Source organism: Tamandua tetradactyla, chromosome 9 (assembly GCF_023851605.1).
Source record: "Tamandua tetradactyla isolate mTamTet1 chromosome 9, mTamTet1.pri, whole genome shotgun sequence".
Lineage (NCBI taxonomy): Eukaryota > Metazoa > Chordata > Mammalia > Pilosa > Myrmecophagidae > Tamandua > Tamandua tetradactyla.
In genome coordinates, this window is record NC_135335.1 from 90,465,330 (window position 1) to 90,492,357 (window position 27,028).

The following is a 27,028-nucleotide window of genomic DNA, read 5'->3' on the forward strand; positions in this document are numbered from 1 at the left end:
TCATATCTGGTATAATGAATTAACACTAACTGGGTGGGTTCAAATAATACAAATTTATTCTCTCACAGTTCTGAAGTCTAGAAGTCCAAAATCAATCTGTCAGTTTCTGTCTCTTTTCTCAGGCTCTAAGGGAAAATCTGTTCTCTGCATTTTCCAGCTTTGCTATTCCCTATCTTGTGACTGAATCACTCAGATATCTGCCTCTGTGGTCACATTGCCTCCTCACCTTCTCTGTGAGTCTTCTCCTCTGTGTATCTCTCTTATAAGGATACATGTGATGGCATCTAAGGATAATGAGGATAAGCTCTTCTCCTCAAGATCATTCGATCACATCTTCAAAGACCCCTTTTCCAAATAAGGGTACATTCATAGGTTCCAGAGATTACGATGTAGACATATCTTTTTTTGAGGGGCACCATTCACTTCAGGGGCAAACTGCACAAAGATGTAAGGAAAGTATAAGGGAAGCAAACAGCAGCTTCCCTGCTTATGGTCCACTTAGCCATGAAGGCTGGCAGCAGTGGGGTCTTGGATTGCAGGTGAGATCCTGGTGCCAGAAAGAGACAGAAACTTAAATTGAGGGAAATTATCTCTCTATGCTCTGTCCTTTTCATTGGCATGCTTCTGTGTTCCACATGACATTGAAGAAGTCCAACTCCTCTTAAGGTCAGTAATAATTTAACCAAAGGGAACTTAGAAGCTGACAAGGGCAAGTACAACTGACTAAATGCAGTGTTATTAGCCTGAGTAGAAAGAGTTCTGGAAATGCAATGTTCACACAGTAACAAAACATCTGTGAGTGTTCCAGTTATTTCCCTCATCCTTGGAGAGGCATGGAAGAGGGTGCCTAAAATGAAACTTTCAACCTCTTACCCTTGCCAAATCCTCCAGTCTTGGAAAACTTATTCCCACTAAAGCACAATAAAGTCATGCGAGCCAAGCAGTAAAATCTCACTGTGCAAATCATATGTCCTATTTGCAATAAAAGAGTCTGTAACACTTGACATAAATTATTTTGAGTAGGATAAATTGCTTCTGAAGTATAAGAAGCCACAACCTAACTTACGCCTGAGGTACACAGAACTTTAGAAAGTCACACTTAAATATTCTGATTCCATAAACTTGCCAATGCCTAGGAAGTTAGTGTAGGATGCAAATGGGAAATCACATCTTGTCAGTGTGTGGTGCCATGTGACTCACTCATGCTGAAAGCACTACATGCACAGCCTAAAATATAATTTCAGAATTCAACAACTTCAAGTTTAAAAATGACATGGCAGAAATTCCTATGGATTAGACATCAGATCACATTTGGACCTCATTAACACATGTAGAGGAAAAGAAAATCTTGTGCCCAAGGGACCCTGGTGAAATGGTGAAATATCGCCCAGGCCTTTCTGGAAATCTTCAGACCTTGGGTCCTGTTTTGGTTTGTTAAAGCTAATGAAATGCAGTGTATCAGAAATGGGTTGGCCTTTACAATGGGAATTTATTAACTTACAAGTTTACAATTCTGAGGCCATAAAATGTCCAAAAGAGAGCATCAACAGGATGATACCTTCTCCCCCAAAACCTCTCAACTCCTCTGTCATATGTCCAGGCACATGGCGACGTCTGCTGGTCCTCCTGGGTTCCGTTGCTTCCACCTTCTGACTTCAGTGCCTTATTCTCTGACCTTCTGTGTGTGTCCTTGTCTCCCAGCTTCTCTGATTTTTTCTCTCTCAGCTTCTCTATGCTTCTCTTTGCTTGTGGGTCTCTCAGCTTCTGTGTGAGTCCTTCTTTCTCAGTTTCTCACAAAGCACACCAGTAAGAGGATTAAGACCCACTAGGGACATACCTCAACTGAAATAACTAATCAAAAGGTCTTACCTACAGTAAGTTTACACCCTCAGGAATTGATTAGTTTTAAGAACATGATCTTTTCTGAGGTCCATAAAACCTTCAAACCGTCATAGGTACTTACCAGACACACTCTGAGCCTGAATGCTAGATACTAGTAAGTCCTGCTCATGGCTCACCTCTTCCAGAGGTAAGAGGGTAAGGAAAGTAACCAGCAGCTAGAAAAGTCAAGTTTGACAAGATTGCAATTTGCATCAGTGAATCCAGAGAGAAGATGGAGCATTGGAGAACTAGGAGTTAGTCTCTCACCAACCCAGTGCTAATGGGGAGAATTTTGAAGATTTAAAAATTTGATTTACTTTGATGACAGAGTCTAATTGCTAATGATACTAAAAACAACTAATTACTGAGAACTAGTGATGTTTCATTCTTTGTAAGGTTTTTCATTTCACCCGCCAACTCTAAGGGGATGGCAACCTGAGTTTTACAGAGAGTGAAACTGAGACTCACGGTGGTTAAGTAATTTGCCCAAAAACACAGTTAGGAAGTGAGCAAGCCAGGTTTCAGTTTCAGTCTCTCACCAATACGCAGGTTCTCCACCTACACAGCCTTCCTTGTTTAACTCCCACTGAAGTGATTTCTTCCTCTGCCAAAGCAGAGCTTTGAATTGTCCCTACTCTCTGTTGTTGCTGGTACATGTTCTGCATTATATGCCATTGTGTCTTGATCATTCTTTTTCATTTTTCAGGCTGTTTGCTATGGATTCGAATTTCCAGTCTGTGAAATCTACAGACTTGATTGCAGAAATGTAAGCATATTTGCTTCCTTCCTTTCTTATGTTCATAACCCACATCTTTAAATACTCATCTACTTTCTTCTGCAAAAATATTACCCTTCCAGGAAGTAAGATAAAGCCTGTGGCAATCTGAGCATTGTAACTCCGAAGCAAGTCATCTTTGCCATTGCATCATCGTGCAATGGCAAAAATGACCCTTTGGAGAAAGTATTGTTTTCTCTCAGCATCAGCTGGTTTGGGGAAAAACTATAAAGTAGGTGTGGCCTTGGGAGCTCCCATCTCTCTCAGCCCTCTATGCATTGCTTAGCACCCAGCACCTTGAGGCCCAAATTATTCTACAAAAATTAGCTCTTGCCAGCGTCCTTTCTCAGCTCACATTCCTTCACAAGCCTTACCTGTACCTTGCTGTAGTTCTTAGCCAGCTGTCTGGTAAATTATTCCTCTGCTAAATTGTTAGCAGCTGATCATGTCATAGCTTATTATTGCTCCCCAGAGAAAAGTGGCTTCATCATAAGTTTTACAAAACAAGCTATAAATATGGGATTTTAGTTATTTGGCCAGGCAAATGAAGGAGATAATCTTGACAAAAATGTCCTGCAGTCATCAAATTTTAGAGCTTGGAAGCTTAGAGAGCAGCAAGTTCACCTCTCCTTGTAGCCTCATTTTACAGGTAGGAAATTAAAGCTCAGAGCCAGGTAGTTTACCCCAAACCAGCTAAAACACAATCCAAAACTCCTGTTCAGTGACTTTTGATGAACATACATGACTCTTCTAATTCCCCTGAATTGACAGCAAGTCAACAGCTGTTTGCTCTCTTCTTAGATCTGCCACCTTTTTTGAGTAATCAAATGTCTTATCTAAAATTGATCCCTTCACGTATTTTTATAATACTAAACACCAACCAGCCATTCACACAACATAATCTTTGGTCCATGGGAAGTTTCAAAGAACCCTATTTCAACATTAAAAATTGATGCTATTTAGACACAAGATGAAAGCTTACATCCTTTTTTGTTTTAAAGACAAAAAGTTTCTTGAACATAGATCAAGTCATTTTAAAAGCCAATTCAATTGGCGCAGTTCAGGTTCTGCTCATGAACCCAGTTCAGCTGTATAGCTTCTTGTTCTATTTGCTGTGTCAATGCCACACAGTTCGGTGGGCTGGTTTTCATCTGTCGTCACAGAGCTGAGAGAATGCCGAGAGACATAATATTCCTGTGTTGGGCTTTGTACCGGGTTGAACTGTGTCCTCCCCAAATTCACGTGTACTCAGAACCTATGAGTATGAACTTATTTACAGACAGAGCTTTTGTAGATATAATCAAGTTAAGAGAATGTCCTCAGGATTAGGATGTGCGCTAAATCCAGTATGACTTGTGTCATAAGAAGAGGGAAATTTGGACACATGCATGCAGACACAGAAGGGAGAACATCATGTGAAGATCGAGATACATTGGAGTGATGCATCTAGAAGCCAAAGAACACTAAGGATTGCTTACAACCGCCAGAAGCTAGGACAGAGGCCTTTTCCTAGAGCCTTCAAAGGCAGTATGGCCCCGCCAACGCCTCGGTTTTGGACTTCTGGGCTCCAGAACTATGAGAGAATAATTGAGAATGGAAAATTGATAAGAATTTGGAGTCAGAATTGAGGGCTGGAAAAGGAAACAGGAACAGGTGAGGGCTAGGCAGACAGCAGAGAAAAACAGTGATGGTTTGCACTTCCGTAGGTTATATATCTTAAGTGAAGAATTAGGGAGGCCAAATGATATTCCTAGAGCAGAAGCTATTGTTGATTCATCTGAAAAGTCCATCTCATGCTTGAGACTGTGTCTCTGCTAGTTTGGGTTGGACTTAGAGGCCCTTAGCAGTGAATTTTCTCCCGTCTTATCCCTGCCTCTCTCTCTTATTTGTTTCCCACTTACAATTACAGTAGGATGAAGAAAAGGCTAATGCAGGCTAAATTTTCTGCCCTCTTAGAGGATTAAACAGAGAATATCTGGTCATTGTAAAGTACTCTTGGAAGTATTTTAACATATTCTCTGTAGAAGAGGTTATGGCTGGGACAGAAGCATTACCCACTTGACAGTTTTTCCTGAGTTCTTTCCCTCAAGAATTGCTCAGTTTCTGAACTAATGGATAGTTGTAAATTGGGAAATAATAAGGATTTACCAAGAAAACACACTGAACCACTAACCACTCTAAATTTCCCATTATATTTACTTTACTTATGCCATCTCAATTGTGTCCTCCTTCTTGTAAGTAAAGGAGAGCAAGATTCAAAATTTCTTTGGAAAAAAGCTGAACATGTGAAGGATAAACAAGGTTAAAATTATATTCCAATATCTTTTACATTCTTTAAATAATTTAGTGTAAATCTATAATAAATTATTTACTCTTGGGGTCAAACAACAAAAAAAAAAATGGTTACCATAGATTCATAGAAGATGTTACTAGCTCTGATCCAAAATATAGTTAAATAACCTGGTATTTCCTTTGAAAATTCCCCAACACAATTTGAAGAATCTTTTCTAATGAAAGCTACCCAAAATCCTAACAACCATTTGGATTTTTTTCAATGCCCCTTACTACCCCTAAATTGTTACTGGTAGTCTTATTTAAATAAGCTGCATATGCTCAAAACCATTATGGGAAACTAAAATAATTTACAAGGCTGTGCAGTCAGTCTTTGGTTTGGTTTAAAAATAAACTGAAATCTGTACTAGATAATGCAGACAAGAAAACAAGAAATTAACAAATACATATCCGCGTTTTAAATTCCTATAAATCAAATCGAGTCTGTTGCCATATAGGCAGAGAATAAACAGAAAAACTAGTAAAAACTTGAAAATTGGAAAATACCCTAAAAATCCTTTGAAAAAAAATGAGTCAGAGTCTGCTAGAATGGCTGTCTAAGCCCAACTCTCTCAGACAAGCTCTTCATCTTGGTAACAGGCTTGGAGTCCTATCAAAGGACACTGGTAAGGAAAATATTGTCTTTTTTTGATAAAACTAAAACCCAGGAAAGGATGAGTCTTGAGAACTACTTCAAAATAGCAAAAGCCAAAAGAAGTATTTATAGTCTTCAATTTGTTATATTAATGATTTAAAACATATGTGGTGATACCAAAATACTGAACTCAAATGTGGCAAGTCGCATGTGTTTGTTTCTACCAAGATGAACTTTTTGGATATAGACTCTGGATCATACATGGCAATGGCAGAGACAGAAAAAGATACTGAACACTATGCTTAAATGAAATCTATATGGGTATTAAAATCAACAGTTATTAGTATTGTGGTAGTCCCTGAACCCCTTGGAGAATCTATATCTTCTCCTGAAAAAAGAAACCAACTATACATATAATATTGCACACAATTCTGGGTCCTTATGGACTCCTAAAGCTAATTTATGAAATCCATATTAATGACCCCCTAATCCCAAAGTATACTCCTGAGGGAAAGAGAAACAGAGGTGTGAATATTAAGATAACCTTTTGTGGTTGCCTTTTGCACAGTTTGAAACCCATCAGTCCAGAACCAATCAGAGGCTCTGTGTCCCCACTTCTGCCTTAAGACCCTGAGAGAGTTGCATGCAGGAGGTCCTGATTTTAATGGTTCCTGGGAGACTGGGAGACTGGCTTAGATTGCTGATAAAGGTAAAAAAAAAAAAAAAAAAAAGAAAGGAGGATTTCTTTAGATGCCCAGAAAATTAAGTGGCATGGAAGCTGTAGATAGGCATTAGAAATTGACCACTAAGCAGTGAAAAGTAGGGCAATAATCCTTTCTCCATCCTTTCCTCAACCTCATCCAGGTTTCTCAGGAGCTGAAAAACAGAAAGTCATATAGTTGTCTTCTTTGGAGGTGGATAGGTATGGGACTGGCCTTTTCCAGCCACACCCTTGAGGAAGAAGGAGAAAGTAAAATCCTAATAGTGGGAAAGAAATTCTGCAATCCTGGATTCTTCATTCTAAATGCCCCTTCTCCACTGGGAGAAAGGGTGAGGATGAGTATTCTGAGACAAAGAAACAATATTAACTAATATATTTGTGGTGACTTTTGCCCCCTGAAATAGGTGCGGAGAAGCCAAAGAACCCAGCATCACTTCTCCAAGCAAGTGAGAGGCAAGACCAGAGATTTCATGTAAGGAAGAAGCAATGGCCAATAACAATGCCCTTCAGAGGGGGCTGAGGCAGGAATGTAGCATCTAACAGTGTAGCAGGCATCAGCAGACAGGCACTGTTCTAATTCCAGGGCATAGCATAGGGCATGCACAGAGTAGCTGCTTTGACATCTCTGGATGGGAGAGAGGATGGGAAGGGGAAAGAGAGGGAGAGGGAGAGAGGGAGAAAGATACAGAGTCGTGGAGAAAAACACACAGAGAATGCAATTAGAGAAGCAAACCATTTTTGCTGCATTCTTCTTGTTTGTGTACCCCCTCTCCCTGTTACACCCCAAAATCTTGACTGGGAGAGTAGATACTCAGAAAAAAGCCACAGCTTAAGGATCTAGACTCTCAAGTGTCATGAGCAAAGGTCATCAGACATTTTCCAGTTCTCCCTAGAGGACACACTTCTGAGTCAATAGACAGAGTCACAACTACCATAAGTGATGTGACTCTAAGAAGCGACAGAGACAAAGGGTAGAGGATCAACCTCAGAATTTGCCCATGATTTGATGTTTCTAAAGCAAGACGTCCCCTGTGGAAAGGTCAAATGGCTTACTGGTGCCTGAAAATCTGCATCTTTCTTTCTCTCTGCCTCTGGGAGCATCTTTATTCCCCAGCCAGAAAAGAAACACATCCTAAGGGAAAGAGCTTTAACCTCAATGCAGGGGTAAGCTGAGGGAATTTGTCTGGGCCATGATAACGTGGTTGTCCAAACACATTGGAGAAAAACAAAGAAATAAACCTACCTCACATTGCTAATTCAAGCTTGACCGATGTCATACTAAAGACAGTGGGGTTATTAGACTGTTTAAAAAATTCTACCCTTCTTCTTGAGTTATTTTGGGACATTTGTTTACATTATGCTTAAACAGATGGATTTTATGTGAAGCAGTCTTGTAGGAAATCCCCTATTTTGTTGTAGATTTCAAGGTTTCCCATTTTGGGCTGTTCTGTCACAGTGTGCAGTGCATCAGAGTCATGAGCTGCAGTGAGGACCTTACCACACTGACGAAATCTGTGGTGGCTGCAGTTACTTCACCTTTCTGAGCTTTCATTTCCACATCCATAATAGTGGAGATTATGCACCTTTGTTACGATGGCTAACACTTCTTCCAGCTATATGACATCAAGGCATACTTTGACTGTCGCTAACTAATATTGGTAGGTTAACAGTCTCTATCCTGATGATATTTTGTTTGTAATGCAAACTGAAAATCTCCCAACACTGAAGTTATATAGCATGAACTTCAAAAGTCCCCATCCGAACCCCTTGTACTATATTTAAATTCTCTGTGGAAATCTGTGACCCTGAGGGACTTTTTAGTAAGTATTTACTTTAAAACTTTCTCACCTCATTTTATGAACGATTAATGGGGGTGATACTATGACCAAAGGGTTCATTTACCTTAGAAGTTTCAGACTAAACACAATAGATTCTATTCTTTGTAGTCAGCCAGAAACTGCTGATAGTGGAGATAGATATATATTCAGCAGAATATAAGAAAAGTTTCTATTCTGGTACCTCTACTTCTTTCCCACCTTCCCTCCAAAATTTGCAAGGTCTGTTTTACTAAGATAGTTAATTGTAGTGATAATAATAGGGAAAAAGCGTTTTGGGAACTTTCCTGGTTTCCCCCTTCTTGTAAGTAACTGGTCTATATGAAATTAAAATTCCATTAAAAATTTATAATATTAATGAATTTAATAATTACATAATCACAGTAATGGAACAGAGAAGAAACATCTACTCAAAAGACACAGAAAGAGCATAAGATAAAATTTCACATCTATTCACTATATATATTGTATACACATTACATATACATATATAACTATTAGCAAATTAGAAACAGGGAGATATTTATCAGTCTGATACAGGGTACTGCAAGAATTCCTACAACATGTTTATACCACTGATTCAAATTCCATCCATGATGAAATTATACAAATAATGCATATATTGATATCTTTTATTGCAAAATTGTAAATTTAAAACTTGTATAATGTTATTGTGTTTTTTGAAATAAAATATCTCATATGTGTATATTTAAACAGATAAAAAAAGAATTCCTATAGCTAACTTCATACTTGATGAAATACTAAATGTTTTTCCTTTCCAAATGGGAAGAGACATTACCATTGTACTAGAATTAGTGCAAAAAGCAAAAAAATAAATTAACAAAGGGCATGAATAGTGGAAAACAAGAAAAAAGATATTAAACTCTCATGATAATATGGTGATAGAAGAAGAAAATCCAAAAGAATATATAGTAAATCATAGATTTAATAATTATGTCTTCCAAAGTTGATGGATACAAAAACTTAATCAACTGTATTTTTATATGCCAGCAACGAACAGGAAGTAAGTTTTAAAAATAGCATGTTCTACCAGATATCAATGTACTTATAAAGCTATAGTACTAATTCTGGGTGCTACTATTCAAAGACAATAGACAGTCTTAGAGAACAAAACAGACTGTACAGTCACACCTTTATACACTTGGTTTATAATAAAAATGGTATGAAGAGTATCGGGTAAAAGGCGATCTTTTCAATAAATACGGGGTGAATTGAATATCCATGTGAAAAAAACTGAATTTGATCCCTTTCTCACTCCATGCACCAAAATATGTTCCATGTAGAATAAGTTTCTAAAACTGAAAGGCAAAACAATAGAGCTTATGAAATTTATCTTTTGCAGGTCACTTAGTACTGCAAACTTTTGATTACACACTATTTCCTAGAAACAATAATCTTTAAGACTTTCCTACCTGTTTTGATACAAAGCCTATCTTCTTTTATATGCTTTTTTTTTTTTTTTTACCACTTGTGGACATTTATATTTATCACTTTAAAAATGCATCTTGTGCTCTTGGGTGTTCGCTTCCAAGATGACAAAAAAAGAAGAAACATTGATTGTGCCAAAAAGGGTTTCAGTCACATACAGCCAATTCACTGAACTGAGAGTGCTGCGTGCCCAAGGAGACGGCCCTTCAGAAGTTCGTCACTTGGAACATAGAGGCTACAAGCTCATTTCCAAACCAAGTATCCTCCCTGTCTGTGTGCTTCCTAAGCTGTATGTGAAACTCCATTACTGTGTGAGTTGTGTCGTTCACAGCACGGTAGTCAGAAACTGATCTCCTGCAGCCTGGAAGGACAGGGCACCCCTACCCCAATTTAGACCTGTGGATGCTGCCCCATGACCTCCACTAAAGCCCATGTAAGGAGCTGAGTCCATAAAGACTGAAAAAAACTAGTCTCTGAAAAGCAAAAAAAAAAAAAAAGGAAAGTTTTTTACAAAAGTAGTCTTGTTAGATTCAGCATAATGCTTCAGCCTCCTTTTGGAATTCTCTCTTTGCCATCAAAATATTCATCAACTCACGAAACAATGTGGCAGAGCATGATCTCCGTGTGTGTGGGTGTGTGTGTGTGTGTGTGTAGATGGATGGAGAGATCGGTAGATAGAGTTATAGACATAGAACTTGACACACATTTATATATATTATCCCAAAGATATATGGCTAAAGTTAGGTGATAGCATTATGCGTGATTTTCGCTTCCTTGTACTTGATTTTACATATTCTCTTTGAAATATGTACCTAATTAGATAGAAATCTCAAAAAATTAATTCCAGCTTCTTCTATATTTAGATGTGGAGAAGGCAAATCACATTGGAACAAAGTTTATTTTGTGAAAATTATTCAATGAGCTTCCTTAGTTGTGTAAATTATAAGGCCAATATGTACCCAGCGTCTCTCAACAAGTGTATTATTGACTATTTGTATGGTACCGTTCACTGTACAGGAAGGTCCTGTGCATTTAGGACATTTAGCATCTGCAGCCTCTGCTTACCAAAGCTGATAGTGCCCCCTAGTCATTGTGGCAATCAAAAAAGTCCCCAATTATGAACATCCCCTGGGAAGAGTACCACACCTATTAAAAGCCTCTTGGATCGAAGTTGTGGCTGATAAAGAAACCACTTTCAATGAACTTTGGTATATGAGCTGGGCACTGGGAGGAAGTGGGCAGATTTGCCTAAGCATGAAAAAGCCTTCTGGTTCAATGAAATCATCGTTTCTATGATAGATTAGTATGGTCCAAATGAAAGCTATAAGCAGGACATGTCTGTGATAGCCAAAGAGGAGTTCGCTGTGAGAACCATATACCCAAATGTATGCCTCTATCCTAGCATGATTTTCTCTCCTAATAGTGACCTGGGTTGGATAATCAATTGTACAGTCATCCTAACATAACAGAATGAAAATTTAAATATTAAGCCAGGTTCAACCTGAGGACATTTTCTTCAAAGAAAAGCACAGTGAATGTCAGAATGTCTCTGGCTCAAACATCTGAAATGTAATCCCGATTTGGAAATAATTGTGGGGCATGTGAGCCCAGACTAAAGAAACATAACATCTCACAGTAGTCTTGTATTCTGCGCACCTAAATTGGGAAATGCAGCATTAGAGAAATATCGAGAAAGAAAAAGCAACAAAACAGAGTAATGTGAAAGCTGGGAAATTATTTCATTGGGATATCCTTTCCCTTGATACCATAACTAAAGTATTTAAAACCTCTTGCCCACTGGCACATGAGATCTGGGAAATACCTTTAATCTGCATTGCCATCTCTTTGAGTTTCCTGTTATTTAAAAACCTGATTGGCATGGCTGTGCTAAGATATACCCAAGAAAGTAAAATGAGATGTGACTGGCTTGCGGCTGAAATTACACAGCATGAAGAAAATTCTCAGAAAGAGCATTACTGTTTGGTAGCTGCCAATATACTTCACACCTGAGAGAGAGGGAGGGTGATTTACAGCCCTCTGGCCCTCCCTAAATCAGATCAAGCTTTGAAAACATGTAAGAAATCTATTTCCCTTCAGGAGAGATGAAGTGAGAAGACAAAAACAGTTTGTTCCAATTCCAGTTGTTTTGTTCACTGACCTGCTCTGTGAGCTGAAGCAATTCCAGGAATTTGTCTTCCTCAATCCCACAACTGCAGAAGAGAAAAGACAGCAACACTAATGCATCTTGGCTGTTGGCTTTGCAGGTTTGCTAAGATTTTACCAGACCAATAAACACCTGTAAGCATGGTGTTAGGAAAAGGCTTTGGGTCAGAAATAGAAGGTTTAAATCTAATGACATCCTTACCAAATAAAAAGCACAGTCTCAGGCAAAATGCTTGTTTTTTTGGTCCCTCAATTTTCTCATCTGTGAAATGAGAGTAACTTCTAAAATCAAGGAAATTTGTAGAATTAAATATTTACACATAGTTTTTAAATCATAACATTCTAAACCCCATGCAAATCAAAATATGTGTTGAGTAAATTACTGCTATTTATATTAATTATCTATTTCATATAAGAAAGCTTAATGAAAATATACTTGAGGCTTCTCTGTTAGAGAGATCACATGTACATATACAGTTCCCAACATTAAACATTAAAACATTCAGTAGCAAAATTGAATGTTTTTCCTCATGCTCAATTAAACGGTTTTTAAAAGTTCACTTCATAAATAAAATACTTGGTTATGTTTCCTTGATCCATTTTTTCTACTTTTAGTTGATGTTTCACCACTTTTATCTTCAACAAGTCCTTAACATTTATCCAAAGAAGGAAGACTTTTTCTCACAAAAAGTGGACTTTTTTAGCACTTTTTGTCAGATTCAGGTGCTTCCCCCAAGGAGATAGTTCTTTCCCCTCTTACAGATCTGGATTAGTAAGACTTTAACAGTAATTCCTGGGAAGTGGCTTTTTCTTGTTAATTGAATGTTCAGTTAACAAGAAAATAAATCAGAAGCAATTTTGTTTCATACCTTAGTTATAATCAGTTGGTGTCTCTCTTTTAAATACAATTGAATTATTCTTTACTGTTAGAAGATCTTATCTGACTCAAAGCTATCATCTTAAATGCAGATATTTTCTCTCCCAGGAGACAGGGAACTATTCTAAATCAGTACATTTTACAGCAATTACAACACAGATGCAAATTATTTGAAAACCTTACACTGAATGTAGAATGGTTCCAAGATAGAGTGAGAAATTGGCATTTTTATTGAATAAGTTTTTCAATACCTTATTTTGCTACTATTTCTTACTTCTTTCTAAAAGTGACATTCTTGGAAAGCTATCATGATTAGTTAATGCTTTGGGTTAAATTCTATTTCCTTCTTCAATTCAAAATAGTTGATAAAAAAAGACTTCAATTCATTAAACTTTTAATCCCTACCCCTGATGGCCAAGGTACTTAGGGGTCTAATTCCAAATTAGACCTCCCAAATATCTTGTGTCGTTTGGGAACTTCTACCACCTCTTCACCTCCAGATCCTTTTTGGTGTTGGATGCCAGCCAACAAAAGCATATAAGATAAATACGTCTCTTTACTAAGAACAACAAAATGGGCAAAAATAGTGAAAGCTTAGGAAGTGTAAACTTAAACCCTCCATTTCTAACTCTTAACTGCCTATCAAGGGTTCCAAGAGTCAATGCCAGGTCTACCTGACCAGCGAATTGTTTCCCACTTTTGCCACCTACCCACCATCTGACATCCCTGATAACAAGCTGAAGCAAAATTGCAGAAATTACTTCTATCATACCTATTTAAAGTCCCTTGCCTCATGGACACCTGGAACTAGTGACAGCCTGGCCCAGACCTACTCCTCCTCCCCAACCCCACACCCATCCATCCCAGTATATTGGGGATAACTGCCTTTATTGAAATAAGAAGGCAAAGTTCCTGTTTTCTCTTTCCTTCCTGTTTCTAGCCCCTCCCACTATGTGTGATCCATCCCTCCCTGAGCATGGCCTCTGTTTAGTGGTATTTTCCTCATACTGAAATTTTCTGTATTTCCACTTTATTATAAATATGAAGTTTATCCAGAAGCTTCATCTGTGAACAGTAGATTGAGTCTGCATTAGTGGCTCTCTTCTTGAGACTTTTTGGATAGCCACTATTTTCATATCTGGTAATTGTGTTTAAACTTGGGGCTGATTGGACCTGTTGAATACTCTTAAAATACCTACACTATTGAGGCTGTTATTTTTATGAAGACAGGATTCACTCAAAGCTGCTAGTTGAGTTTAAGAAATATTTTTTAACCATCATAGCAGATGCTGTCAGCAAATCTTTTCCTCTCAGGCTTTACCTCTTTGAGGTGCACCCACTCAACTTCCAACTGCCAGGGACTGCATCCCTTTACCTGAAGGTTTTCTCCTAAGCCCCGAAAAAGTGACCCTAATAGGTCAAGTCCGAATTCTGGAATTTATCACTTTTCAGGAGTAGCCCTCAACAGATGAAGACATGAGTTAGAGCATAAATATCCTAGCTCCCTCAGGTCTCAGGTGGAATAACTCTGAGGTACCTGTGTTTAGACTTTACCAGAGTTTTCCTGTGGGATTAAGCTCCCATAGAAAACACACACAATTGCACATTTTTGAAGATATATCCTTTACTAGCCTGCCTTCCCTTCCCTTTTCACATCTCTACCTCTGTATCAGATTCAGTGAATCTTCCAAATAAGAGAATTTTCTAGAGTCCTTATCTCAGACTCTTTAGCTTAGAGAACCCAAATTCAGATAACTGTCTCCTACTTTCCAGGCATGACTAACTACTAAAAATACAAAGATGAAAAATAAATTATCCCTGCTTGAAAGCAGTCAGACAACTTGCCACCCACAAGCCTTTCAAGCCCACCCTTTGCTGCAGCACGTATCACTTCTATTTGGAGCCTGTCTCCTCTCTAGGGCCTGGTGTCAGATGACTCTGTCTGGCCAATTGATCTCAGCAGAGATCTAAGTGACTTGGCAGAAACCATTCAAGAATAGATGGATAAGGTCAGAGATGGGCCCATCACCCACAAAGAAGGATGCTCTGATCATTATGGCATAGGAATTTGGTGCCATATCAGTAAGGTGCTCTTAACCTTCCGTTCTCCTGAAAAATAGGTTGACTTTTTAAATTTTAGTTTTCTATGTGTTACATTGCCCAATATGCAGAGAGATTATTGTATTGGGCAATATATTTCAGCTAATTGAAAAAAGCAAATATTAATGTCCTAGCTTGGGTTCTCTTGAAAACAGGCTCCAAGATAAAGTTTTGAAGTTTCACGTGGGGGGGGGGGGGTGTTCATTTAAGAAGTGCCATTGAGATAAATATTTGAGTAAGGGAGGAAAAGGACATAGAAATGGAGAAAACAAGAAATCAAACTCTAGTGACGTGTCTAAAAGAGCCTTGACTGACCCCACAAGGGACTGTGGAACAAGAATGGATCTTCAGAGTCCTGAGTTTGACCAAGAAAGCCAGACCTTATATTCCACCAATCACTGGATATGGACCATCTGGGAAGGGGTATGACCTTGGGCAGAGATAGTTATCTACAACTGAGGCAGTTCCTGAAGGGGTTGACAGCTGAAAGATATCTACCGACAGCACTCCCAACAAGTCCTTCATTAAAGGGGGATCTGGACCAGGCATCACAGTGTCTGCCATAATTTGACAGTACTTAAACTTGGTACATAATTACCCTTTTCAAGCTCATCAGTTCATGGTGTTATGGGTTCACTGCAATTCTTGCAATAGTATTTGCATGACAGAATTAAGCACACTAAAACTCCTGAAGTGACTATCTGGTAGAACTTTCTCATGACGTCTATTGAGCTGGAAACAAATTTCAGGGGTCTGAAAGTACAATTTGATACATCCTCCTGGGTTCCTAGCACACATGTGAGAAAGATTGCAGTGAGTTCATTGAATTAATCTGATCCTTTCAGACAGTTCTCCATAACCCCACAATTTAATAGGGCAGAGAGAGGAAAGATTGGGCAGGGCACCATCATTCATAAGTGGTCATAAAAATAGTAGACTCAGCTCAGAAATCTAAACCATGAGATGTTACTAATCTTGGCCAAAATATGTAATTAGTCCAAAATAATTCTCATAAACCAAATAAAGGCAATACTATCTCAGTGGTTTGCTTTGCTTTATAAACTTTCAAGAGCCAGGGTGATGCTGTACAGCTGTTATATAGCATTTATAAAGATCCAGAGTCTCCTTAGCTGCTGTGAATTGTATTCATATTTCAATTATGAGGAGACAAAGCACATGGCCACAAAAATTATTAATCACATTATTTATGTGAACCCCTACTTAACCTTATAGCTTAAAACTTTTATAATAAAGCCATTCTAGTCATTCAAAGTCAGAGGATGATCATGTTCCATTGATGTTTAACAAGGGATAATCCCAGCCCAGCATGGCAAGGTGAGAATGTCACTGGGCTGAAAATTGGTACAAATTACTAATATGTGTCTGACCAAGAGACCTTGGGCAATTTACTTAACCTATTTCAGCCTGATTTTCTTTATTTATAAAAGAAGAGGTCTTGGAATATTAAATAGTCTCTAAGAGCCCTCTTAATCTCAAGTCGATGATACTCGTCACCTTTGAAATTAGTAGTTGGAAGGAAGCAGACTGATTCATAGAGACAACTGTAAGATGTTCCCTGAGAGAGACAAATTATAAAAGTCCCAAGTGTAAAATATTCAGGATGTGGGCTTATGTCATCTTTTTGATCATCCAGCAAAAATAAAGATATTGTCTTTTATTCCTGAAGATGGGTAATGATATAGTCTGAAACTGAGACACTCTAGTGAATTGAATATCATACTTTTGTATGATGATCAAGGCTCGTTTTCAACAGATTGAAAAAAAGTTTTTTAAATGACTCATCTTTTCTCTTTCCTATTAAAATGGTCTCATTTCATAGTGTTACCTCACTTGCAAATGAGACAACAGAAACACTCAAGTCAATATAATTTTTGTACTTCATATTATAAAACATTTTCAAAATGCTTTTCTTTTTACTACCTGATGAGTTTCATACTAAGATCTAACCAAGAAAATAAGGTTAATCTTCAAAGAGTAGATTTATGCATCTGGATCATGAAACCCACTTATAGATTTTTGGGGGACTGTATCATGTACTCCACAAAACACATGTCCAAATCTTAATTATGGCAAACCTTCCTATGGGCACTAACCCATTTGTAAAAAGGACCTTTTTAAGATAAGTTATTAGTTAAGGTGTGGCCAAATTAAGTGAGGGTGGATCTTAATCTGTATGACTGGGGGCCTTATAAGGGAGGAAATTCGGATGCAGTCAGTCAGAAGCCAGAAGTCAGAAGTCAGAGAAGAGAGAGTTTGCCAATGCAGAGAGGCAAACCAGAGAACCATGGGGATTGCAGCAAGGTAGCACTAGAATGCCACAGACTGGGAGAAAGTGGTCTGTCAAGGCCTTGATTTTGGACTTCCAGCCTCCAAAATCATGAGTCAATAAGTCCCTGTTGTTTAAGCCACCCAAGTATGTGGTATTTGCCATAGTAGCCCTGGAAAACTAAGAAAAACAAAGATGTCTTCTTTGGCTTTTGTCAAAACAGTATAAAAATGATTTGGGAAATTGTCTCACGTGGAAGAACTCAGCCTTTGCGTCCACCACATTCCAACTCATTGGGACCAATCCTTGCACAGAGGGAAATCACGTGCAATGATTCATCAGATCAAGGTCACATGTCTAACCTTTGTCAGGGTTCAGGCTGAACACTGAGATTGACAGTACACTAGAACTACACGTGATAGTGAAGGGTGGTTCCCAATCAGAAAGAGCTTTCCTCAGAAAACAACACAACTGATACTCTCTACATGGTGACCAGTCTAACTTTCTTGAAATTCTCACCTTCCATGGCTTCTGTGAGGCTCCCCTTGCCTGAGTTTCTTTTATTTCTCTGGCAACTTTTCCTCAGTATCCTTCCAGGGTTCTCTTTTCCCACTCCTCTTTCAAAAACGGGTGTTCCCCTGAACTCTATCCTTAGCTCTCTCCTCAATTTCTACTCTTCTCTTGGGTGAACTCTTATGAACTCAGAACTTCAACAACCACTTATGTTGCTAAATATTATCTCTAGCTTAGATATTTTTACAACATCCACATTTGCATTTTCAATTCTCTGCTATATATTCTATAAAGCTTTCAGATTCAACGTATCTGAAAACTGAGTTTATCATATTCCTCAAAAATCCAAACATCTCTCTTTTTGTCAGCAGCACCATCATTTCAATCACAGAGCTCAAGAAAGTAATGCTGCCCCTTCTCTTCTGCTGGGCTCTATGTGAGTACTATAAATATAAGGCCATTCTTCAAGAGACTGCTGTCCTAAAGGTATGCACTGATATTATTGCTCACCCTGGGCAGGGTTTGGGGGTGGCAAGAAGCTATAATGGCATCAAAAAGGAGAAAGAAAGTGCAGGAGGAAGGATAGACAACCTAAAAGAAAAATGTTGCTACTTCACCACTTTGTCAGGGGCTTGATCTTACTGATTCTGGAGCCAACAAGCATGTGATAAATCTCAGTGGAAAATTGTACATGGAATGTAGGTCTCTAGAGCCTTAGAGCAGAACAAAGGTCAAAGGAGAACTTAAGGTCATTATGATGCTCACGAAATTTTTACTGAAATTGGCATGATGTTCAGTTATCTTGGCCACAACCTATACTGATACTGTTCCAAGATCAGTCAAGAACTATTTAATGAGAAACTACTAGGAGCCCAGCTTTATGCAGTATCTGTGGAGAGCAAATGAAAATTAGAATGCTTGTTGATAAGACCTGAAACCCAGAACATCAACTAGTTCCGTCCCCCTACCCCATATATCGACAGCCCCATCAACATGAAAAAATTCAAATGGACATAGCCCAAATAACCCTAATGAGTGTGAGAAATCAAAGGAGAAGATGGAATTATACCATGAAGATAGGATTTAACAAATGATTATGATTGCTGAATCATTATATTGATATTTCTTTCAGTCTCCAGTGTCTTAGAGCAGCTAGAAGTAAAAACCTAAAGTTGGGGAATTATAACCCATACCAAACTCTGAAATCTGTTCTACAACTAATTGTTATAATGTGCTTTGAAATTTATTACTTTTTTGTATATATGTTATTTTTCACAACAAAAAAAAAATTGGAAGTCTTGCTTATTGCCATAGGGAATGTAAGGCTAGATAGGGAGATGAAATGCACAAGAAATACCTCATCTACTGCATTGCCATTGCCCATAATTTCAGAACCCTCTCCTCATCCTTTGATTCTGCTGTCCTTAATTTATTGCTGGATTCTTTACATTCTGCTCTTTCCTACTTCTAGACCATTTCAAAGGCTATTCCTTCTCTCATTCCCCTTTCTAAAACTTAAGCTTCCCTGTTTCCCTTTCATTTGGCTAATTCCTAAGCAGTACTTTAATTAGAAAGTCTTTCCTGAACTCAAATTGAGCTTGGATACCTGTGATTGAGCTGATTTACTTTTTTTTTTTTCCCACACTGCCATTATTCTGACATTGTTTTGTTCATGCATATTTGGGCACTTCACACTTTTTTTAATAACAATGAATAATTGCTTTATGTTAAAGCAATAAAGAAATTTAATAGAGAAAGTAGCACTTGAGTTTAAGCTTACAGAAAGTCTAAGACGTTGAATGGTAGAGAAGAAAGCAGAAGGAGCCAAAGTTTGTTTAGGAAAATGACCATGGCCTTCTATTTGAGGGATTAAAAGGAAACTTGCCTCATGCTAAAGGAAATAGTTCCCAACTTGGGCCTAAAAACAACTATGTAGTCTTGAGAACATTATGTACTTCGAATATTTCAAAAGCCTCCCCAAATCATACACATTGTAGCATGGACTACACAGTTCCTTCTCTTGCATATATATATGCCTTATGGACCCTCTTAAAAACAATAACAATCATTATCAAAAAGGAGAAGGAAAGACTTACTGAATTTTATTTTATTTAATATTCAAAACAAATCTATTTTCCTCACTTTAACAGATAACGTAACAGAAGCACTGAGAAGTTACTATTTAGAGCTTCTTCTTGGGAATTTTGTAGTCTCTTGCTATAAAATAATTTAGAAATAAAGTGCATGCTACTTACCCTTTTGATCTCAGATTAATTAAGTCAATCAGAGAAAACTCCTTGCCCTGACCCACTCCAACCCCCAAAATAAGATAGGCCCCTCTTACAAGTCCTCACAGCATACTGTACTTTCTCCACCTTAGTGCTTATTTCAGCTTGTAATTCTCTAATTGCAAACTAATTTGATTAATGAGCATCTCCCCTTCTACACAAATTTAGGGACCACCATTGTTTTGTTCAACCACATCAACAAATATGGATATATTTTTTAAAAGCTCTATCAATATTCACTGTATTCAGTGACACTTGAGACATTTTTTCCAGTTAAATGCATGAATTAATTTCTAACAGTGAAGCAGGTTTGTTAGGGAATATGTTTTCTATATTTTGACTTTGAGATTCCTGTAGGACATTCAAGGGAATAAGCATAGCAGGCAGTGGAGAGGCAGGTCTCTCTGGCTCAGAAGTACTTACTCTGGAGTCAAATTGTTGGGATAGATAACCCAGCTTAGTCACTTACTATCAGTGTGACTCAAGGCAAATTATGTGATGACACTACATTTTAGTTGCCTCCCACATGAAATGGGGATGAACATAACATCTGCCTCACAGGTGACAGTTATAAAAATTAAATAGGATCATTTATATAAACATGTTCACACAGTTTCTCACATGTGTTAGTACATAATGAATATTGCCAAGGCTATTATTTTGGAGATCTGGACCACAAGAAAATATTTGGCCTAGATATCAGTTTTCAAATCACTCAAGATGTTTGAGATGATGAGAAGGATGAGATTACCTATGGAGAGAATACAGAGTGAAAAAAAGATGAAAAGAAAGAACTTGGTGGAACACCAAAAGTATCAGATTAGGAGAAAAGTCTACAAATGTTAATCAAGAAAATCAGAAAAGACCATAAAACTTTGGCCTTAAAGACAAGAGATTGGATTCTTATCTACTGATGGTTTATGTTGAAATAAACGTATTCTTTACGGTGTGGGCCTTAAAATGTTTTGGAGGCAACTTGTCACCATAAAAAACTGAACAGTGATTACTGAGTTCTTTACACATTATTCTCATTGGTTTAGGAACATTCTTATGAGTTGGACTCCGGGAAGTCAATGGTTTTTTCATTATATCAGAGGACAGTCCCTTCAATCCTTAATAGATCTCAAAAGGATTATAATGAAATGACAGTTACGGAGGATGGAAATTGATGAATAATTTACAGTTCTACCTAAACCCCAAGGTCCTTTGTGTATCAATGAATTTGGCCGTAGAAAATCAATTGAATTGGAATTCATGCTATTTTCAGATTGAGTATCAATAACAAGAAAGAGCCTGCTATATCTATTTCACACCTGATTCAATGCATTACCTTTTCATTCCTAACTGTCTTCTAATAGCTCTGACATTTCCAGATTCAATGAAAAAACGGAAATTGCACAACTCTGCTATGGTGTTTTCTAGTTTTTTCCCCCTTAGGAAACAAATTCGATAGTTTAAAGGGATTTCTTGATAAATTCATTCCCATGTGCTGGTGCTTTACCAAGTGACCAGACCTTCTGTAACCACAACATATTGGGAATTATTTGACAACAACAGGAAAAACATGACTCATTGCTTACACATTGCTTACTAACAAGTGGTAAACAAAACAAGTGAGTCTCAAAATCAGAACACATTCTTTAATTAGACAGAAAAACGACAGGTCACACCGTGGCATTTTCTACAAAGAAATAACATAATAAAAACAACTCATAATTTCACAAAGCGTAGTGAATATGATAGTATTAAAAACTGTGTGCCAGAGAAGGGACAGGAGGGCGACTGAGGTGGCAATATGGGAGTGCGACTGACCTAGGAGAGCCTTCTGCTCCACGTGCAGTGGCCCTGGTTGGAGAGGCCAAGAAACTGGGAGGCAGGGGGCTGGAGCCTGGCCTGGAGGTGCAGAGCAGTGGAGCCCGCGGTAGTGCACAGACAAGTAAGGGGACTAGGAATTAAGCCAGGCCACGTTCCTTGGGCGTACTACCATCACCGGCACAGCCCTGTGACCAGTGACTCACCCCACACCCCACGCACCCAAACCCCATCACCCTCTCTCATTCCCCGCGCTCCAGGCACCCCCTCCCAACCAGTCCCCACTACACGTACCTGCCTCACACTGCCACCCCAAGTGCAGCCCACCCCATCTCTCCTGCACTGCTCCTGGACACTACCACCCACTCTCTGTTCCCTGCAAGCTGTTGCCAGCACATAAAGGTTGTGGAACTGACCCCCATACCTAGCCTATCCCCGGCTGCACCCGTCCATAGTGTCATACAGCCTCACCCCACCCTCCCTAAGCTCAGCGCATCTGTTTACAGCACTCCCAGGCCCATGCATGTACACAGGCCCCCAATCACGTCATCAGCTCTGGGAACCACACTTAACAGTAGTCCTAGAACCCGCAAGTGCACAGCCCTCAGACTCATTTCCCAGCTCTGAGAAAGTGCCAATCTGCCCCCAATCCACAGAGGCACAAGGCTGACCTGCTGCCACAGCTCCACGCATGTGCACAAAGGTCCCTGTGCCTTAGACCAGTGCACACCAGGGTTACATCCCCCAGACCAGTGGACCCACATAGCTACATCCTCCCTGGCCACTGGGCACCCACATTCACAAGCACCAGTGTAACATCCCCAACCTGTGCCCACACCTTCCCTGAAACAAATCACTGTATTGAGCACTCCACCCTGTGCCCTGTGCCCTGCTCCCTGCTATACAACCATCTGGCAAACACGAGGTCTTCAATTGATGAAAGAAATCAACTGCAAAAGTAAATCAATCAAGATATTTACATGCGACGAAGCCAGCAGAAGATCACTAAGCACACCACAATGCAGACAGATATAGCCCTGCCTAATGACCAAACTGAAACACCTGAGAAGACACAGACATTGGGCCAACTAACCAAAGATGTTCATACAACTCAACTTAATAAAATAAGCAGGATAGCAAATGACATAAAGGACATCAAGAAGACAGTAGAAGAGCACAAAGAGGAATTTATATATATATACACACACACACACACACACACACACACACACACACACACACACACACACACACACACAAGTCAAAGAAACCCAAAGAACTCCAAACAGAATAAATCCAAAAAGGTTTTCCCCAAGGTACATACTAATCAGTCTGTCAAATGTTGAAGAGAAGCAGAAAATCCTGAAAGTGGGAGAAGAAAAACCAATCCACTACATTCAAGGAACATGAAATAAGACTGACTTCAGACTACTCAACTAGCACCCTGGAGGCAAGAAGGCAGTGGTATGAGATATTCAAGATCCTGAAAGAGAAAGACTTCTAGCCAAGAATTCTGTACCCAGCCAAATTGTCCTTTAAAATTGAGGAAGAGATTAAAGTTTTCACCAACAAAAAAGTCCTGAAAGAATTTGTCAACAAGAGACCAGCCCTACAAGAAATACTAAAAGGAGTTCTGCCAGCTGAAAAAAAAGACATGAGAGGGAGGTCTGGAGGAGGGCACAGAATTGAAGAGTACCACTAAGGGTAATTAAAGGAATACAAAGAGAAAGAGGGAAAAGAATATATAGATCTGACAAATAAAACAAAAAAGATAAGATGGTAGAATCAAGAAACGCCTTTTCAGTAATAATTTTGAAGGTTAATGGGCAAACTTACCTATTAAAAATACAGACTGGCAGAATGGATTAAGAAGCATAATTCAGCTATATTCCGCTTACAAGAGACTCATCTTAGACACAAGGATGCAAATAGATTGGAAGTGAAAGGATGGAAAAAGATATTCCACGCAAGTTGTAAACAAAAGAAAACAGGAGTAGCTATATTAATATTGGACAAAATAGACTTTAAATGTAAAGGCATCATAAGAGACAAGAAGGACACTATATACTAACTAAAGGGTCAGTTTACCAAGAGGATATAACAATGATAAATGTTTATGCTCGCAATCAAGGAGCTCCAAAGTACATGAGACAGACATTGGCAAAACTGAAGGGAGCAATAGATGTTTCAACAATAATAGTAGGAGACTTCATGGAAAGATCAAAGGAAATGGTGGAGTTACACAGAGAAGATAGGATTTAACAAATGAATATACATGCTGAATCATTAAATTGATATGTCTTTTAGTCTTCAGTATTTTAGAGCAGCTAGAAGCAAAAAAGTAAAAACCTAAAATTGTGAAACTGTAACCCATGTCAAACTCTGAAATATGTCTACAACTAAAAAAAAAATTGTCTGCTCCCAATTATCTCATTGGTTGAAAGTGCTGAATCAGAGTTCTACGCTGTGTCTAGCCATCTTTTTCCCAAGAATAATTCAGAGCACGTTAGCTAAACATTATTCTAATACAATTCTAATATACAATTGAGAGTTCCTAGACCACACTGACCTATAAACTCTCTTTCTGATTAGTTCTTTCTGGAATTTGCAATTTTAGGTATGCTAATTTGAGAAAGAACATAAACAAAATGGATTTGCATCCATTCATGGCAACTTCGTTTCATTAGAGGGACCACATCAACAGATACAAAAAAAAAGTGCTTTATCAATATTTACTCCACTAATTTAGAGAAAATATCATTGATGTAAACATCTGCACAATATGGGTATTTGACATTGTTATGCCCATTTATTCAGTTGAAAAAGGATCATCTTGTTAGCTCTTTGTATTTTATGGAGTTATTCCAAGTATCATAGTTGTAACAATTATTATGTGATCCAGAAATTCCACTGCTAGGTATATATCTGAGAGAAATGAAGATGCATATTCATACAAAAACTTGTTCACAAATGTTTATAGCTGCATTGCTCATAATAGCTAATGTCCATCAGCTATAGAATGCATTAACAAAATGCTGTGATACATACAATAGACTATACAGTCATAAAAAGAAGTGAAGTTCTGATACATGCTACAACATGATGAACCTTGAAGACATTATGGTAAGTCAAAGAAGCTAAATATAAAAGGCCACATAGTGTATGATTACATTTTTATGAAATGTCCAGAATAGGCAAATCCACAGAAACAGTAAGTAGGTTAATGCTTGCCAAGAGATGGGAGAGGCAGAGTTGGCGCTAACAGCTAAAAGGTGTGGGGTTTCATTTTGGGTGATGGAAATGTTCTAGAATTAAGTAATGGTGATGGCTGCACAACATAGAGAATATTCTAAAAACCACTGAAATGAACACTTTCAAATGGTGAATTTTATATTACATTAATAACATCTCAATAAAAAAATTGTTCTTCTAGAATTTATTTCTAAGTCATAGTGAACAGAAACAGTGCCTTGGATTTGAAATTTGCAATTATTATTTCTCTGAGTTCTCATTTATCTTAGGTACCAGTAGCTTTATTACCTTGTTCTAGTTTGCTAGCTGCTGGAATGCAATATACCAGAAACGGAATGGCTTTTAACCAGGGGAGTTTAATAAGTTGCTAGTTTACAGTTCTAAGGCCGAGAAAATGTCCCAATTAAAACAAGTCTATAGAAATGTCTAATTGAAGACATCCGGGGAAAGATACCTTGGTTCAAGAAGGCTGACAACATTCAACATTTCTCTGTCAGCTGGAAGGGCACATGGCGAACATGGCGGCGCTTGCTGGCTTTCTCGTGGCTCTACCAAAAAGGACTCTCTCCAAAATGTTTCCTCTTCTAAAGGATTCCAGTAAGCAACTCCACCTTCAGTGGGTGGAGACACACCTCTGTGGAAATCATCTAATCAAGTTATCACCCACAATTGGGTGGGTAACATCTTCACGGAAACAATCAATATGCTCCCACCCAGCAATATTGAATGTGGATTAAAGGGCATGGCTTTTCTGGGGTCCACCACAGATTCAGATCAGCACATACCTGTATCCGTTTTAGTCATATATGACTAAAGTATTTATGAGTAATTTATGAGTGTCACATATCCAATTACCATACTTCAGTATTCAGCAATCATGTTCTATTATACTGTTATCAATGATTTAACAAATAACTTAAAACCCATTGAATGATTTATATTCAATAAGGATTTTCCTCCAGAGTTATAACAGCCCATTTGGGTGCATCCAATGCATACTGCTTTCATTCAGACACACCTTGAGAAGCAGTAAATGTGTTCAAAGGAGACAGATTGGTGAAAAGAGCAACTCATTTTAGAATTTAGTTACTTAACCTTGACACAATCGATAATTTAAGACACGGTGCCAAAGAAAGAATAAAGTACATAATCTTTGCTTTCCAAAATTCAAGAGCTCAGTCCAGTTAGATGTGGAGCTACAGCTTTTCCATAAATCTACATTTTACATGGTTTGTTATTTCATCAACAGGCAAACCTTTTGTCCCTGAAAGCTATAATCTGAGCACCAATTTATTCCTTCTTAGTAGATTTCTGTTCTCCTCCTTGGAATGCTCAGCAATACTAAACTGATTAGCAGGGTAGCCAGGACCAAATAGTAATGAGACAATTATGATGGCTTTCTTATGCCAGGCAACAAAGGACTTCAGATAGGGACCAGTAGGATGGAAGGCAGGAGGACATGGGTCAGGCACTTGTTTCTAGAAATGACTTAGGCACTCCGATATCTTCACTGAAGAAGCAAAATCTAACAAGAATCATCACAGACACAACAGCCTGCAGCACTGAGGGGGAAAAGAATGAATAACAGGCCCTGGAAAGAAAAAGTATTTGATGAAAATTTGCTTGTGGCATGGAGTTCAAGCTTATTAAATTATCTGCCCACACTCCGGAAAATGTCCCCTATAACTAAAGTGTGTTTTAATGTTTTTCTTTTTTTCCCCCCCCACTGGGCTTACAGCAAGGTCAGAACATTTAAGTCTTGCTACCATTCAGATGTAGATGGAAATTTAAGTTCTTAATTTTTTAAAATATCCTCTTTCTCTTCAGCCCTGGTGATTACTTTGTGGCAAAAAAAAGGAACTAAATACCAAATTTTATTTCATATTTAATTAAAGTCAATAATCTACACATTTTTCTCTGAAGTGATATGTGGCTTATACTTCTTTATGTTATGAATCCTCATAGATGTGCTGACACCCACTGGTACCCAGCAGAGTTCCCTTTCTTCTCTTAGTCAGAAGGCAGTGCTAAAATCCACACCTAGCAGTTTGTGATTTTCACTTGCTTAGGGATATTGCTTCAGAATGTCAGCAATCCTCTACCCCTTTCTGACCTTGCTGGAAGGTTTTACAGCCCCATATGGATTTCT

General features: G+C 38.4%; 1 long non-coding RNA gene across 1 annotated transcript in view; it reads right to left on the reverse strand.

Moving 5' to 3' along the window:
* The window catches only part of LOC143646205 (uncharacterized), a 167,621-nt gene that overhangs the window by 67,717 nt on the left and 72,876 nt on the right, over positions 1-27,028 (reverse strand). The window contains exon 2 of the long non-coding RNA XR_013157378.1: positions 11,746-11,797. This is a non-coding gene — a long non-coding RNA (uncharacterized LOC143646205). The remainder of the gene's footprint in view (positions 1-11,745; positions 11,798-27,028) is intronic.